Source organism: Manis javanica, chromosome 12, assembly GCF_040802235.1.
Source record: "Manis javanica isolate MJ-LG chromosome 12, MJ_LKY, whole genome shotgun sequence".
Taxonomy (NCBI): Eukaryota; Metazoa; Chordata; class Mammalia; order Pholidota; family Manidae; genus Manis; species Manis javanica.
Window position 1 is genome coordinate 85,114,098 of NC_133167.1, and position 15,823 is coordinate 85,129,920.

General features: G+C 53.4%; 1 protein-coding gene across 17 annotated transcripts in view; it reads right to left on the minus strand.

Annotated features, from left to right (window-relative positions):
* The window catches only part of LOC118971547 (ADAMTS-like protein 3), a 109,441-nt gene that overhangs the window by 69,974 nt on the left and 23,644 nt on the right, over positions 1 to 15,823 (minus strand). For 13 of the 17 annotated variants that reach the window (XR_012123947.1, XR_012123949.1, XR_012123954.1 and 10 more), the window contains exons 2-4: positions 8,569 to 8,818; positions 4,579 to 4,712; positions 4,256 to 4,409 (exon numbers count right to left, since the gene is read on the minus strand). The exons of 2 other annotated variants lie outside the window; for them this stretch is intronic. The gene's annotated coding sequence lies outside the window, so the exon portion shown is untranslated. The remainder of the gene's footprint in view (positions 1 to 4,255; positions 4,410 to 4,578; positions 4,713 to 8,568; positions 8,819 to 15,823) is intronic. 2 more of the 17 variants (XM_073218951.1, XM_073218952.1) reach the window with 2 other exon arrangements.

The following is a 15,823-nucleotide window of genomic DNA, read 5'->3' on the forward strand; positions in this document are numbered from 1 at the left end:
CACACAGGACACACAGCGCCCCCAAACCTGCCCTCGGTCCCCGCCTGGTCACGTGGAATCCTGGAATCAGCCCCTTCCTGGCTCTCTAGCTCTGTGCGCCTCCGGATACAGGAAGCAAGCACACACGGGTGCCTGTGATGCCAGGCTTCTTGTTCCGGAGTCAGAGTGAGCTTCGAAAACACAGTAGGAGAACCAGGGAGAGGCGTTGATTTAGGGATAAAGCGGGAGGCAGAGCTCCCGGCTCACACCAGGAGGGGACAAGAGAGTTCACGGTGGTGCTTGTCCAGGGAATTTATAGGCGGTTGAGAGACAAAGGGCTAGGGATGCACACCTGCTAAGTGGACCCAAAATGTTGTTTGTCTAAGAGACATTACATTTCTTAACAGTCTTCCCGTTATTTACAAGACATTTAAGGCTCTGATTTCCTCCCAGGAGAACAGATTCCTGGTGTGGGAGACTATCAATCAAAACTACCTGCTTTGCTCCCAAGGTGGGCAGATTTATTGTTTGTTAAAGAGTATGTGAAGAGACTTTATTACTAATTTTAAATTACTTTTAAATGCAATCTTATGTGGAAGATGGAACCCTTCCTGTTTTTACTACTTGTTTATTACTGGGCTTGCTTGCTAAATAGCCCAGGTTGCAAATTATTTGTTTTGGTAGGGGTTTCACTGCACATTGTTAACATTTTTCTGTGATTATCTTGCTTTTATGTTTTTCTGGAGGCCCTCACCCTACTCTGGTCCCTGTCTCAACTGGCGTCTGGTAGAATGTGAGTGATCCGTGTGAAGTGGAAATCTAGAGGGATTTTCTTCAACAATTCAACTGGCACAGTCCCCATATCCTTTTTGAAGCCAACCCGTGCACTTGCCCTGCTGGGAGCTGGGTGACAGCTGCTTGCTTCTGTGGGCCAGGGCCTCTTCCTACTAAATTACACCCCAGAGCATGCCCGGTGCATGGGGAGTGGGGTGCAGAGCAAAGTGGAAATTTTCCCTGTGTACCTGTCACCCAGGGGATTTGTTCAAATGAACAAATTCTTCCTCATCTCTGCAAATACTTGGGTTGGAAGTGAGACAGGGGCTGTGGCTTTAGACACAGTAGGGTGAGGGCCTCTGGAAAAAAAGCAGGTTAATCACAGTCAGAACAATGTAACAATGTGCAAAGAAAACCCTATGAAACTCCATATTAAACATAAAGCAAAGTCAGGGTCACATTAATTATCTAAGGTAAAAATATCAAACTGAGAATTATAGTCATTCTTTAGTGAAAATGAGTTAGAACTAAAAAGCCAGGAGTAACTTGGCCTGGAATGTATGAATATCCCCAGGATAAGAAAATACCTCAGCATAGCCCAAGTCTTCATTGTGTCAATTAAGTCATACTATGGTAAGATTTACTTGAGAACTTTGAAAGACCCAGCTTATGTTTTTAACTTTACACCGAAGCTGATTTTCCTCCTCCAGCACTAATAAAATAATTTGCAACCTGGACAATTGATTTCAGCAAACAAGCACAGTCATTTATGTAGTCAAAAACAAGAAGGATTCAACAGCATTCTTCAATGAACTGGAACAAATACTTCAAAAATTCATATGGACCGGTCAAAGACCCCAAATAGCCAACACAATTCTTAGAAGGAAGAATAAAGTGGGGTGGGGGGGGATCTCGCTCCCCAACTTCAAGCTCTACTACAAAGCCACAGTAATCCAGGCAATTTGGTACTGGCACAAGAACAGAGCCATAGAACAGTGGAACAGAGTACAGACTCCAGACATTAACCTAAACATATATGGCCAATTAATATACGATAAAGGAGCCATGGACATACAATGGGGAAATGACAGTCTCCTCAACAGACGGTGCTGGCAAAACTGCACAGCTACATGTAAGAGAATGAAATTGGATCACTGTCTAACCCCATACACAAAAGTAAACTCCAAATGGATCAAAGACCTATATGTAAGTCATGAAACCATAAAACTCATGGAAAAAAACATAGGCAAAAATCTCATGGACATAAACATGAGTGACTTCTTCATGAACATATCTTCCCGGGCAAGGGAAACAAAGGCAAAAATGAAGAAGTGAGATATATCAAGCTAAAAAGCTTCTGTACAGCAAAGGACACCATCAACAGAACAAAAAGTTATCCTACAGTATGGGAGAACATATTCATAAATGACAGATCTGTTAAAGGATTGACATCCAAAATATATAAAGAGCTCACACGACTCAACAAACAAAAAGCAAATAATCCAATTAAAAAATGGGCAGAGGAGCTGAATAGACAGTTCTCTAAAGAAGAAATCCAGATGGCCAACAGGCACATGAAAAGATGCTCCACATCACTAATCATCAGAGAAATGCAAATTAAAACCACAATGAGATATCACCTCACACCAGTAAGGATCGCCATCATCGAAAAGACGAACAACAACAAATGTTGGTGAGGTTGTGGAGAAAGGGGAACTCTCCTACACTGCTGGTGAAAATGTATAGTTCAACCATTGTGGAAAGCAGTACGGAGATTTCTTAGAATGCTCAAAATAGAAATACCATTTGACCCAGGAATTCCACTTCTAGGAATTTACCCTAAGAATGCAGCACTCCAGTTTGAAAAAGACAGATGCACCCCAATGTTTATCGCTGCACTATTTACAATAGCCAAGATACGGAAGCAAGCTAAATGTCCATCAGTAGATGAATGGATAAAGAAGATGTGGTACGTACACACAATGGAATATTACGCAGCCATAAGAAAAAAACAGATCCTACCATTCACAACAACATGGATGGAGCTAGAGGGTATTATACTCAGTGAAATAAGCCAAGCAGAAAAGGACAAGTATCAAATGATTTCACTCATATGTGGAGTATAAGAACAAAGGAAAACTGACGGAACAAAACAGCAGCAGATTCACAGAGCCCAAGAATGGACTAATAGTTACCAAAGGGAAAGGGACTGGGGACCATGGGTGGGAAGGGAAGGATAAGGGCGGGGAAAAATTAAGAGGGCATTACGATTAGCATGTATAGTGCGTGGGGGCACAGGGAGGGCCGCGCAACACAGAGAAGACAAGTAGTGATTTTACAGCATCTTACTACACAGATGGACAGTGACTGTGAAGGGGTATGTGGAGGGGACTCGGTGAAGGGGGGAACCTGGTAAACATAATATTCTTTCTGTAATTGTAGATTAATGATACCAAAATAAAATAAATAAATAAAATAAATAAAAAAACAAACCAAGAAGGATTCCATCTTAAAGATAAGATTGCATTTTAAAACCCAAGATGTTAAAAAGTTTCTTAACATACTCGTTAACAGACAGACAATAACTCAGCCCACCTTGAAAGTAGAGCAGGCAGTCCTGGATGATACGCTCTGAGACCAAGAAGCTGCTATCCTGAGAAGCAGAGCAGTACATTTCTTGTGTTAAGCTAACTTTGCAGAAGACCATAAGAAACTTAATGTCTCTCAAAGATAAACATTTTGGGATCACGTAGCAGGTCTGCATCCCTGGCCCTTTGTCTCTCAATCGCCTATAAATCCCCTACAAAACGCACCACCCTGGACTCTCTTGTTCCCTCCCAGCGGGAGCCAGGAGCTCTGTCCTCATGCTTCATCTCTAAATAAAAGCCTCTCCGTTGCTCTCCTACTCTGAGTGTTTGCCAAGTTCATCCTTTGACTCCGTGAACAAGAACCCATGGAACAGAAGGCTTCATTTATGAGTTAGGAAGCTGGCCTTAATGGGTTGCTTAGCCAGCTGCCTGGAAGGTGGGAGTTCTGGTAAAGGGAGGGTTGGGGCAGGAAAGGAAAGCAGCTTTGCTGGGGCCATGGGGGGTGTGTTTTCCATGGAAGGGAACACCCCTCCCTGACGCATGGGGCATGCCCCTTGTCCCAGACCTTTCCATTTCCCCCCCAGTTCCAGCTGTAGGAAAAGGTACTCAGGTTGACTGAAATCCAGCTCCACAGCTGCCACTTAGCCCCAATTCCCCTCTGGGGCCAGAATAGGCAGCTCTGGTCTCCTCTTCTGGCCTCCCCTTAAGGCCTCAGAATATCTCTATGACTACTGCCTGGTGTAGTCTTTTTCCAACCAAGTCCCTCCCTATTTAGAGTCTTCCACTTATTTCCAGACAGCCCTCCTTTGGCTCTACATTTTCATCTGCTCACAGGCCATCTCTGTCTGGACCTTTACAGAATCTTCCACCAGTGCTCATGAGTGGGTAAAACTGTAATACTTCTAGAATCTCACCTGGCTTTAGTACATCTCCATATCAATAGGCGATCAGAGGTGGAAAGAAGAAGTATGGCTTCAGTGCATTTGTATCATTCCTCAGGGGTGGACAGAAGTTCATCTCCATACCAATGGGTAATCACCTGGACAGTGGAGGGCTTATCGGCTGTACCTGAGAGGAGATGGGGAGGGCTGGTTTTGCTTCTGCTGGAGCAGGAAAGAGAGAAGCCCACAGACTGCAGTTTGTAAGCAATAAATGAATTTTAAACTTTATTTCTTCCTTTGACTGATTTCCTTTGTTAAAGGTATTTTTCCCTGGGATTTCCTCTCCCTGGACCTACATCACAGATCCCTCTGCCACCAGCAGCCAACCAGGAGGCCAGGGAGAATGGGATAGCTGGCCCCAACTTCTGTCCCTCCTGTCATCCTTTCTCCTGTAGGTGCTGCAGCACTCCGGGTGCTGCACCTTGTAGATCTGGAAGAGAATCAGATGTGAGCATAATGTCATCAATATAATGATACAGCTGCACTGTCGGGAGTTTCTCCCATGCTGCCAAGTCCTGGGCTACAAGTCCGTGACAGATGGTGGGACTGCGGAGGTATCCCTGCAGATAGACAGTGAACATCCTCTGCCAGCCTTCCCACATGAAGGCAAACTAACTGGCTCTCCTGTGTTATGTCAATAGAGAAGAAAGCATTAGCAAGGTCCTCAACATGATGTGTCACACCGGGGAGGTAAAAGGCCTATGAGCACACTTTAGGATGCCCACATTCTCCAGCTCCTGTAGGGTTTCTCCATTTTCTTTGTGCCCCCTGGCAATACATACTGCTTAGTATTTGTCACTTGCCGAGGTACAGACAGAGCTATGGGCAAGTGCTTAGCAAGTCCCCTCCGAGCTGCCTTTACCACACATATCCTCAGTCTGAACTCACCTGCAGTGGTCAGTAACCACTGCAGGGTATCCAACCCCAAAATATATTCAGGGATTGGAGAAATATACACAGTGTACTGCCTTGGGGGTAAATGCCCCATCCCCAATGTATTTTGCGCTTTCTTCACTCTAACTGCCTTACCCCAATAGCATCTATCACAGTGGGGGTCCCAGGAAACCAGTCACCGTTACCATATATCAGAGAACATTCAGCTCCGGACTCCACCAGTGCCAGAACTGGTACATTCTGCACAGTCACTGGGGACCAGTGAATTGCTAATTGTTACATGTGACCTCCAGTCCTCACCATGTCCCCAAGGTGGGGGCGGTGACTCTCCCCAATCACCCTCCTGTGGGGTCAGGGGCCCTGGAAGTCCTGCAGGCACATGGGCCAGAGGAAGGGCTTTGCCTCTGGCTTCTGTGTCTTGTACGTCAGCAGCTTGGACTGCTGCTCTGGCTTTAATTGGTGCCACAGTTCTAGGAAGATTCTCTACTAGGGTCTCCATGGAGATTTCTTTCACTGCCCCCGCCTTTATCAATCAACTCATAATCTGGGTCCTCGAGACTTTCACAGGGCCCTGTAAAGCTCTTCTTTTAGCCGCAGACCATATTTATCTGAGCTCTTCTGATTTCAGCCTCCCCCAGATCTGAGCAGCAGGAGTGACCTCACTTACAGGTTTTCCTACGTGGAGGAGCAAGAATAGTCACTAGGGACCCAGAGAAGGATGGAGGAGCTGTACAGAGCACCAGAGTCCTCATCCCCGTGGTGAACAACTCTTCACAGGGGCCCTGTCGGTCCACATTACAGCTGATACTTCTCATGCCCAGCTCCCCAGCACCTGCTGGAGTGCTGCACACGTTTTCCAACTAGCAGGGAAATATGGCAACTCACCCTGATTAGGCCAAACTGCCCTTAGGGCTGCAGTCAGGCAATCCAAAAGTACATCATTCCCTGGTGCTCACTGGCATTTTGTATCCTCTGCCAGAGAGATGGGTGAGTCATGAGGGAAGCCACTTTTACTCATTTCTGACCCAGACGGAACAATGCCCTCTACTCCTAAACCTCAAAGATGCAAAGGCCATGTACACAGAAGCTCCAGCTCGGCCAGGGTATAGTCGCGGAGCGTGGAGTGCTCGACAGTTGGGTAGGGTCTGCTCCACTCAGCGAGGAACCCGCAGCTGTTGCATCTTTATTTGCCTAACAAACTGGACAGGCCTTCACTATGGGAGGGTTGGTGCCTCAGGCAGCAGCCTCAGCAAGAGCCCTGTCCTTGGTCAAACCCCGTCATTGTCCCCGGCTCCTCCTACCCTGCCATCTCCTCTGCTGTCTCCAGGGCTGAAGGCACCACGGCTTCCTTCACCACCCCCATGGGCTCTCTATCTCCTGTTTTTGTGCTGTCCCATCCTGTGCCACCACTGTGTCTCTCAACAGTGTGATCTGTTTTCTTTCCCTTCTCAGACCACCCCACAACTCATCTTCCTGGACGCTTGCCACTGGAGGGCATTTCTCTCATTAGTAACCCTTTCTAATGCTGTGAGAAACAACCACTCCACTTTTCCTGCCACGTCATGGCCACTCAGTTCCCGAGTCCCTGATTTTACACGGGGCTGACTCCACTGCCTCCAGTGTCCCCATTTTTCCCAGATTCTCGGGAGAGGCCCACTCCTCCAGGAGGCACTTTGCCACAGACACCATCCCCACTGTGGGATCTCCAGGTGAAGCCTCACCATCCACACGGGAATCCCCTGGGGAATCCCTGCCACCCCTAGAGGGATCCCCAGATGTATCCCCACCACCTCTAGGGGACTAAGTATCTCTACACCATCTGTAGGAGCAGTCCACACACACAGGGAACCATGAGGACCGATTTCAGGTTCACCAGATCCTGCCAACGATGACGGATATAGCCTTGGAGGGAGAGATGTTCCCAGGCCAGGGCAAGTCACCCTATGAGACTGCAAAATCGAAAACAGTCAAGGCAAAGGGCAGGTAGGGAGAAAGCCTCTTATCACTTAGTCGCTAGCCAGGCTCAGCACCATCCAACTTCTCCAGCCACGGCTGATGCTCTCCTTCCCCTACCCACCCCTTCTAGCAGAAACTTTTCCAGATGCCAGACCAGTTACACACCAGGAATGGAGGGGAGGAGAGAATGGCCATTTCCTCTCCACCCCTTGTCCTGGAGGTTGCAAGGCCCTGCATTGGTTACAACCATTGATCTGTAAATGAACTTAAAAGGACTGCCAGATTCCTTAAGGGAAAGACAACCACACCGAGACGCAGATATCCAACCAAGAGATTTAGCGGCGGAGAGGTGCCTGCCCGTGAGTGAGAGCAGTAGCGCGGGCTGGGGAGCTTTGGCTTATATACCCTATTAAGGCACTGGCACCAGCTAATTGGCTATGGAGTCATTAGGGTTAGCTGGTGGGACTTTATTGGTCTGCATCACAGGTGTTCAGCTGTCATGAGTGGGAAGCTGAACTTAATTCTGGGAAACCAAAACTTAACGGTAGCCATCTTAGATCGAAGAGTGTGGGGGTGAGACACCAATTTTACTAATAGGACTAAGGCTAAGTGGGAGGTTCTGGAAATTCTGCACTGACCCCTTAGCTCTGTGCCCTCTGGAGCTTACACACAGGTTAGAGGAATGTACCAATAGATTTATACTAACTAGATGAAGCACTTGTGATGTGCCAGGCCTTTCAAGCCTTCTTCCCAGGGTAACTCATTCAATGCTCTCTGTGACCTCATGCAATCAAGATCCTATGATGATGGCCAAGGGACGGGTGGAGAAACTGAGGTCCATGCTAACAAGGTCAGTGACTCACCCACAGTCAAATGCCTACTACGTGGTTAAAGCTGGATGTTGAACATGAGCTAGTGGCTCCGTCCCTATTCTGCGATCTTAACCATAACGTTTGTTCCCTAAATATGCCACACCATGAAAATGGATCAGTGTATCCATTTTCTCAGTGGACCCAAATCCTAGTGTCTGAAACAGAATACGTGCATATAAGCCGTGACACATACACGCTGATACAGACTCCCAAGATCACTGCCCTGAGCCGCATCAGGACCCTTTTGGACGGAGAGCACAAAAGTAGGGAAGTGACAGGCTGGTTGTCGTTAAATGTGGCTGTGACAGCACATCCCCTTGGCTGTGCTGTTCATGCCATGCAGTGGTCACAGGGTATGTGCTTTCTAGGAGGAGGGATTACTGGGTTCACCATACAGGCTGCCCACCACATATGCCAACAGAAGGCACTGGGGTATGGTCCTCAGATAACGGAGACCTCTGGAAGGTGGATGCCTTGGGAGTCAATGACAACACCTTCATCTCCTCTCATTGCCAACCCTTCAAGGTGCACATCTGAAAATGGCCTAGAGGGGAGGTGACTTGCCCAAGATCACATGGCCTGAACCCGGGCCTGACTTGCGAGATGGTCCACACTCCATGCCAAGGCTTGTTGGCATTTTTCCATTTCCGAGTCTGTGCATCAGTCACATGATACCAGTCCCCAGGAGTTGGAGTTGTCATCCATATATCCCTGAAGATGTCTCTAGGGAGGAATGTCTGGCATGACCCTCCATGTGCGGGCTGGGATCTTGGGCAGCTCCTGGGAGGCAGTGCGGCTTCAGCAGGACAGGAAACTGGTGAGCAAAAGAGGTCTGAACTCAGCTCTTATCTCCTCAGAGCTGGGAACCTGGGACCCAAAGAACGAGGGGAAGACTCTGGTGGACATTTGGGTAGTCATGCATGGCAAGGGGTCCAGGAGGATGGGCAGTCAGCAGCCCAGAGGGGCATGTGGATGTGTCTGAATGCAGGGAGGGGCCCAGGAAATGGAACCTTCAGAAATGATGTCACTGATGACATGCACAGAACCTGAATTGTGACCCAGTGCCCAGTTCCTGGTCACAGACCCCAGTCCTGCTCACTTGACCAGAGACGCTCTACAGAGCAACATGCGGTCTAGTGTGGAGCCTTCTGAAGGCATGGAAGTCAGGGAAGCAAAGAGGAACAGTCTTCCTGCTCGCTGTGGGCGTTGGCTCAGAGACCACCTCCAACGCCTCTGTCCATGTTGTCCAAGGAACCCTGAGGTAACACAGGGCAGCCCAGAGCAGGACACTCCAGGTCCAGGCCCCAGGTGTGACCCATCCCGGGATGACCTTCTCCCTGGCCCCTTCTGTGTGTGTGCGTGTGTGTGCGGTGGGTGTGGGGTATGGGCAGGACTAGCGGCTGGGGAGGAGGGGGGCCATTCCTGGGTGGCAGCATGTTGTGAGGTGGTGGCCCCCTGGTGGGGCAGTCAGTGTCACACCTCTGGTCTCATCATTCAGGACATGGAGGTGAGTGTTGGGACCAGGTACTTCCACCAATGTGTTAGTCCTGAGCCCAGGTGGTGTCCTCTCCTTCCCTCAGTGACCAGTCGTAGGCAGATGGCCCTGTGTGCCTGATGTCAGGGGCAGGGTTTGAGGCCCACATTTCCCCGAGGGGAGGTCCAGGCAGCCCCGGGTGGCACCTCCCAAGCTACTAGGCACTAGCTTTTCGGAGCTCCACCCTGGGGAGCGTGGAGGAGCTGGTGGATGGATTCACCTACTCCATCTCTCCAGGCCTGGGGCAGGCTGTCTACACCCAGGACACCATTCCAAACCTGGCAAGCTGCCAGGGCCCTCCCAGGGCTTCCCCACGAGAGTGGTCGACAGTCCCACTCCAGAGGGCCTGGAATCTCATTCCCTGGGGGCACCCCTTCCCTCTCCTTGATCGCACCCCACAGGGCTGGGGATTCTCAGGTGAGTTGCAAACCTCCCTCGTCCTGGTGGTTCCCGGGTTTCCCGCTGACGATATGCCCCCTGCCCCCTTCAGCATGAAGAGGAGTCAACTCTCCGTGGGAATAAGGTCCACAGGCGGAGGGCTCCCTGGACAGGTGTGAGGAAGAAATGGAGAATGAGGACGACACGAGTGGAGCCAGGCAGAAACATCAGCTGGAGCACTCCTGAGTCCTCACTCCCTCCCGAAGACACTGACCAGTCCACCACAGGCCAGCAGGCCACCAGGTGATCATCCACCCCCTCCTCGGCCCAGTCGGGCCTCTGCCCACAGTCCGCTGTGTCTCTTGGGTGTTCCCACATGTGTCTGAGCTTCAGGGTGCTCCTCTGACAGGCAGGGTGGCTGGTGATCAGCCTGTTAGGGTACCCATGGGGAACCTACCTGGCGGTGCAGAAAGGACTGCTGGCCAAGCTGGGCCACTTTGCGGCTATTACTTCTCTGTACCCGATGAAAAGCCTTTGACCTCACCTGTCAGGGGCCTCAATTTGGAAAAGCACACGGAAAGCAGCCTTTGGAACGGAGGCTTGCAATTCCCTGTGGCTGGGCCAGGTCCCTGTCTTCACCGCGGCCACATGAGTGACCTCATTGGGCAGCAGATGGGTACCTGGGAGGGTTCTGGTAGGACTTCCTTCAGCAACAATAGGTATGAAGCACTTGCTTTGCACAGGCCCTTTGGGGACACTTGGCATAACTGAGTGAAGGAAGCAGACACAATACTGGGACCCTGTCCCAGGTGGAGTCAGGCAGTCACTTCAGGCGTCAACTGCAGGTCACAGCCAGGGAGCATCACGGGTGATGCCCTCACGGCCTCCTCATGTAACAGAGGTCATCACAAGGGGCCAGAGGAGGATCTGAAAATGTGACCATTCACTGGGTCCAGAGACATCACTGCCCATCTGCACAGAATGGGGAGACGAGGAGTTTGGGGCTTGGGGCAGGGGGAGCACAGCAGAACCCAGCAGGTCACCGATCTTTGGATTTCCACAGGCGGGCTAATGACTGAGGACTTCCTACTTGGGAGGATGGGAAAGGATGGGGTCCCAGGACAGACACACAGGGTCAGGAAGGGGGAGGGGCAGATGCCTGGACAGGCAGGGGAATGCAGAGTGGCCAGGCCCACACAAGGGTGGGCCGGGAGGGCAGTGTGGCTGGAAAGACCAGGCTTCTCACTTTTCCACCCCCAGGCCTTCCCCCAGCCCCAGGATAGGCCAGGCTAGGCGCCATGCCTGGGAGCCCGAGCATGTGCCCAGCGTCCTCCATGGCAGCCAGCTTTCATCCATCCCAGAAGGCCAAGTCCTCCATCACTTGGTCCAGCAGGAGCCCCTGGGGCCCACTGTGGCAGAGCTGGAAGGTGAGGGACTGCAGCCAGGGGAACATCTAGGGTGGGCTTCCCAGACCGGGGTTGCCTTCAAGGCAGTGAGGGCTTTTCTGTCATGGTAAGGTGCGGGGTATCAGCACCGGGGTGACCCTTTCTCTGTGTCCTCCCTGCTCCAGAACCACAGCAGATGCAGCTGGCTCCAGAGACACAGGGAGGGCCGGCTTCAAGGCTACAGCCAGTTCAGGAGCTCCCTGAGACTCCTGTGCTGAAGCTACGGCCAGTGTCACCTGCTTCAGCCCCTGCAGAGCTGGAGGATGTCCCAGCAGTGGCCTCAGCCCTGGGACCCGGAGCACCTGCTCGAATGGCACCGGGCCTGTCAGAGACAGAGCCAGCTCCAGAGCCCATCAGCCCCTGTGCTGTGAGCACCTATGTCGTGCCAGGGGAGGAGAAGCCCACCATCCTGGCATTCCCCCCCCGCCTGGTGGCCGAGCAGCTGACCCTGATGTATGCGGTGAGCAGAGCAGGACCGAAGTTGGGGTGGGCCTTCCCTGTGCCATGGGCTGCCCCAGACCTGCTGTCCCCTGATGTGCACTCCTTTGATCTGGGCCTACATCCCAGTTTCCCACCATGTGCCTGAGAAACTCTCCTCACCCCCAAGCCTTCACTGACCACAGGGACAGCAGGGCTTGCACTTAGAGATCCTTGCAGACCAATGAGGAATAGCGGAGGGAAGGTGGGCAGGGCCTGGCTGGGGTGGGAAGGGCAGGGTAGTGGAGGGGTGCTCAGGGAAGTGCTGCCAGGGCCTTAGGTCCTCGGGCTGTTGGCCTGGCAGGATCCACAGCCTCCACACTTCAGAGGACGCTGCCATGGACCTGACTGCATGGGAGACACAGACACCAACAAAGGCCTGGTTGGAGTTGTTCTGGGGGAAACTACATCTGCATGGGGAGCGGGGTCCACAGGGTGACAGAATGGGAGGCAGATGCCCTAGGATGGGCAGGAGTGAGCTGCCCTGTGCTGCAGGGAGTAAGTGAGTGAGGATGCCTGTGAGCAAAGCCCCTCTGTTCCCCAAGACTGCAGGGTCCTGTGCATCCGGTCCTGGGTGCCTGAGTGGATGGGGTCTGAAGCCTGGACTGCCGCAAGGCTCACAGCACATCCTCAGCGGCCTGGGCTCCAGCTCTGACTGGTGACTGCCTGGGCCCAGGGGCACCATGGGCACAGCTGAATGTGACCCCCATTGCCATCCCTAGGAGCTGTTCACCAAGGTGGCGGCTGACATCTGCAAGACCTACTCCTGGTGCCAGTTACATATCGGACACCTTCAGTACCTACCCCCCACCATACAGAAGATCAGCACACAATCTGATGACGTGGCTAACTTGGTCATCTCCTCCTGCCTCGGGGCCCCGAGCATGACGGCCCGGGACAGGGCCCGAGTGGTGGAGTTCTGGATCCATGTGGCCATGGTATGTCATGGGACATCCCCTGGGGTCCATCCTGGCATCTTGGGACCTTCTCCTCCCCTTGGCCAACTCTCAGGATGTATGCCTGCGGACTGACCCTGCCCGGTCCCTGGGCCCCTCCTGCCAGGGACATGCCAACCTGGACTCGCAGGCCCCGTGGGTGGGACAGTCATCCCTGGCCCCTTCCTTGGGTTGAGCTACAGTCCTCCACCCAGGAGGGCTCCTCACCAGGTACCAGGTGTGCTGGGCTCCCTGGGTGTCTGTTTCCTTAAGGACAGGAGTTCATGGGGGGACAGAAGCAAAAAAGCAGGCCACGCTCTCAGCTCTGTCTTCTCTCCCAGGAGTGCCAGGCCCTCAAAAATTTTGCGTCCCTCCACACCATTCTCTTGGCCCTGCACAACCCTGCCGTGGGTCGACTGAAATGCACCTGGGGACATGTTTCCCGGTAGGTAGTCCTGTCCCTGGGACCAGGGGACCTGAGTGGACCAGACACACCATCACTAGGTCTGGCAGTGTCCCCTCAGTCGGCTGGGGCTCCTGGGAGGCAGCAGACCCTGGGGACAGGGGCTTACAGAATGGCGGGCTCTCAGAGCCCCCATGGGTTAGGCCAGCGGTTCCCCCTCAGGAATCGGGTTTCTTCGTCAGGTGTGGGTTGAAGCCAATGGGAGATGTTCAGCATGTGTTCTGCAGCAGGAGGTCTCTGCCCCATGGACAGCCACCTGTCCCAAAGCAGATCCACCCCCAGGAGAATTGGGAATAGAGGCCCCAGGTAGAAACATGCAGCCCCCTTCCCAGGACTCAGGGCCATGGTGGAAAGCCTCATGCAGGCTAGTGGATCTTCTGGGTTCTCCAGGAAAAGGGGTCCGATGCCCCCAAACTCTCCTCCTGTTGTCCACATGTCTCCCTCCTCTCTCCTCCCCTCAGGAAGACCTCCAGGATGCATAAGAGTCTTATTACAGAGGAGGAGATGTGGCTTAACCGGAAGTGGCTCCTCAAGGTAAATGGAGGCTAGAGGTCTAGAAGGAAGGGGTCCTTGGGACAAATCCTCTGCTGCGCTGTGGTCCAGACTTGGGCTGACTCGAGGTGTGCGTGGTGAGAGGGGGCAGCTGATGGGAAAAGTACGCTCCCCCTGGCCCCCTAAGTGTCCTGTTTGTCTCCCTCCCTGGCTCCATATGACTGGGGGCCTGACATCCAGTGAAGAAGCAGAGGACAGACCCTGGTCAGGGCTGGGGCTGGGGCTGGCGCTGGGCTGGCAGCAGGGGTGGGGCCTATGGCTGAGCAAGGTCGGCCCCTCCCTAGGGCCCCCTGAGCCCGTCACTGCCCCTCTGAGGCCTCAGGCCTCTCATCTGGACATGGAGGGTTGTTACCCTGGGGTGCAGGCCTCCCAGGTGAGCAAGGTCCAGGGAGCACAAGATGGCCTTCAGCTTTGTGCCCATCCCACCTGGTCATGTGAGGGGAGCCGTGGTGATAGCCAGGTGACAGTGAGTGCTCAGGGCACCCTGGGAGGCAGAGGGAACTCCCCTGACACTCTGCAGGTGAGGAAGCCTCTCAGGGCGGCTGGCAGTGGCCCAAGGACACCCATAAGTGTGAGTGTGTGCTGGAGCTGTGATCGCCCTCAGCTGAGAGCCTGCTGGAGGTGGGGACAGCATAGTACCAGGGGACTCGGGCGAGGCATCTACCAACCAAGGTCTGGTTGTGGGAGGCCATGTGGGAGGCGAGCATGAGCACACCTGAGTGTCCTGGACCTTGCAGGAGGCGACCTTGGTGTTGAGGCAATGGCTGAGGGACCCCTGGGGACTCCGACATAGGCAGGAGCAGGTAAGAATGACCTGGCCGGGGTTGTGGGTGGTGGGGCGACCCTGCACTTGCTCCTGGTGCCACCAGCCGTGAACTGCCAGGACTGGGGTGACCAGGAGGGAGAGAGCAGCTGGGTACAGGGAGAAGTTAGAGGACAGGTGCAGGGACCACAGGTCTTGGGACTGGCCAAAGCCAGCCCTGGGAGGGACAGGAGGGGAGAGCAGGGTAAAGGGAGGGGTGGGAGGCAGCACAGGGTGGTCCAAGCAGAGCTAAGGACTGTGAGTTAGGGGTTCAGGGAGGCTCTGTGGGCGCCTACCCCAGAGATAGGCGGGGACTCATCACCTCTCCATCCCGGTGGTACAGGGCATGGTCCCGTTATTCAGATTGTTCCTGGCTGACCTGCTGGTCCTAGACAAACACCCGGAACGTACTGAGCATGTGAGTGAGGCCAGAGGGGCACAGGGTGGGGGGCAGGATGGTGAGCTCTGAAGAGGAGATCCTAGCGAGCCGGCCTCCTGGGAGTCTCCCTTCCACCCCAGGAGCTGGGCTGTTTCGAGAGGGCAGCCAGAAGGATCTCCCTAAGCCCCGGTCCTGGCCCCAGGGCAGGTGGGGCTGAGGGCTACAGGGGCAGCCTCTGAGAAGGACTGGCCTCTCCCTCAGGCCCTGCCCAGGGGGAGGGATGTTGCTCCTTCAAGGCAGGAAGCACATGGGGGTGCTGGCCATGCCTTCCTGCCTGAGGCCTCAGTCTCCCTGTGTCATCAGAGAGAGTTGAGTGGGATGCTTGGCCTCAGCTCCCAGTCTAGTCCCTCCTCCTCGGTATCCCAGATCCTGGCCTAGGACTGGGTGCTGTTTCTGGCAGGCCTGCCCCTTGGAGGGCCCCAGTGGACCTCCAACTTGAGAAAGGGTGGGAGGTTGGGCCTTGTTCAGGGTGCAGGGGGCTGTTTCTGATGCACTTGGACTACCTTGCTGCCTTCCAGGCTGATGGGATGAGAGAGGCAGAGTTGAGCTACTGTAGCACCCCGCCACAGAAAGTGAGGGGTGGTGCAGAGCCCCTGGGCAGGACTCTGTCTGGCCCAACCCCTGGCTCTAACATGTCTTGAGAAAGTTAACACAGCCGAGCTGAGGACACTCAAGGCTTTGTTGGGTGGGGGATGGGAGTGGCATCAAGATGGCCTTACTGGAGGAGCAGCTAGAGACCCAACAGTGGGAACAGGCAGGGCTGGATAGCATTGGAGGGAAGGTGGGTTCCCACG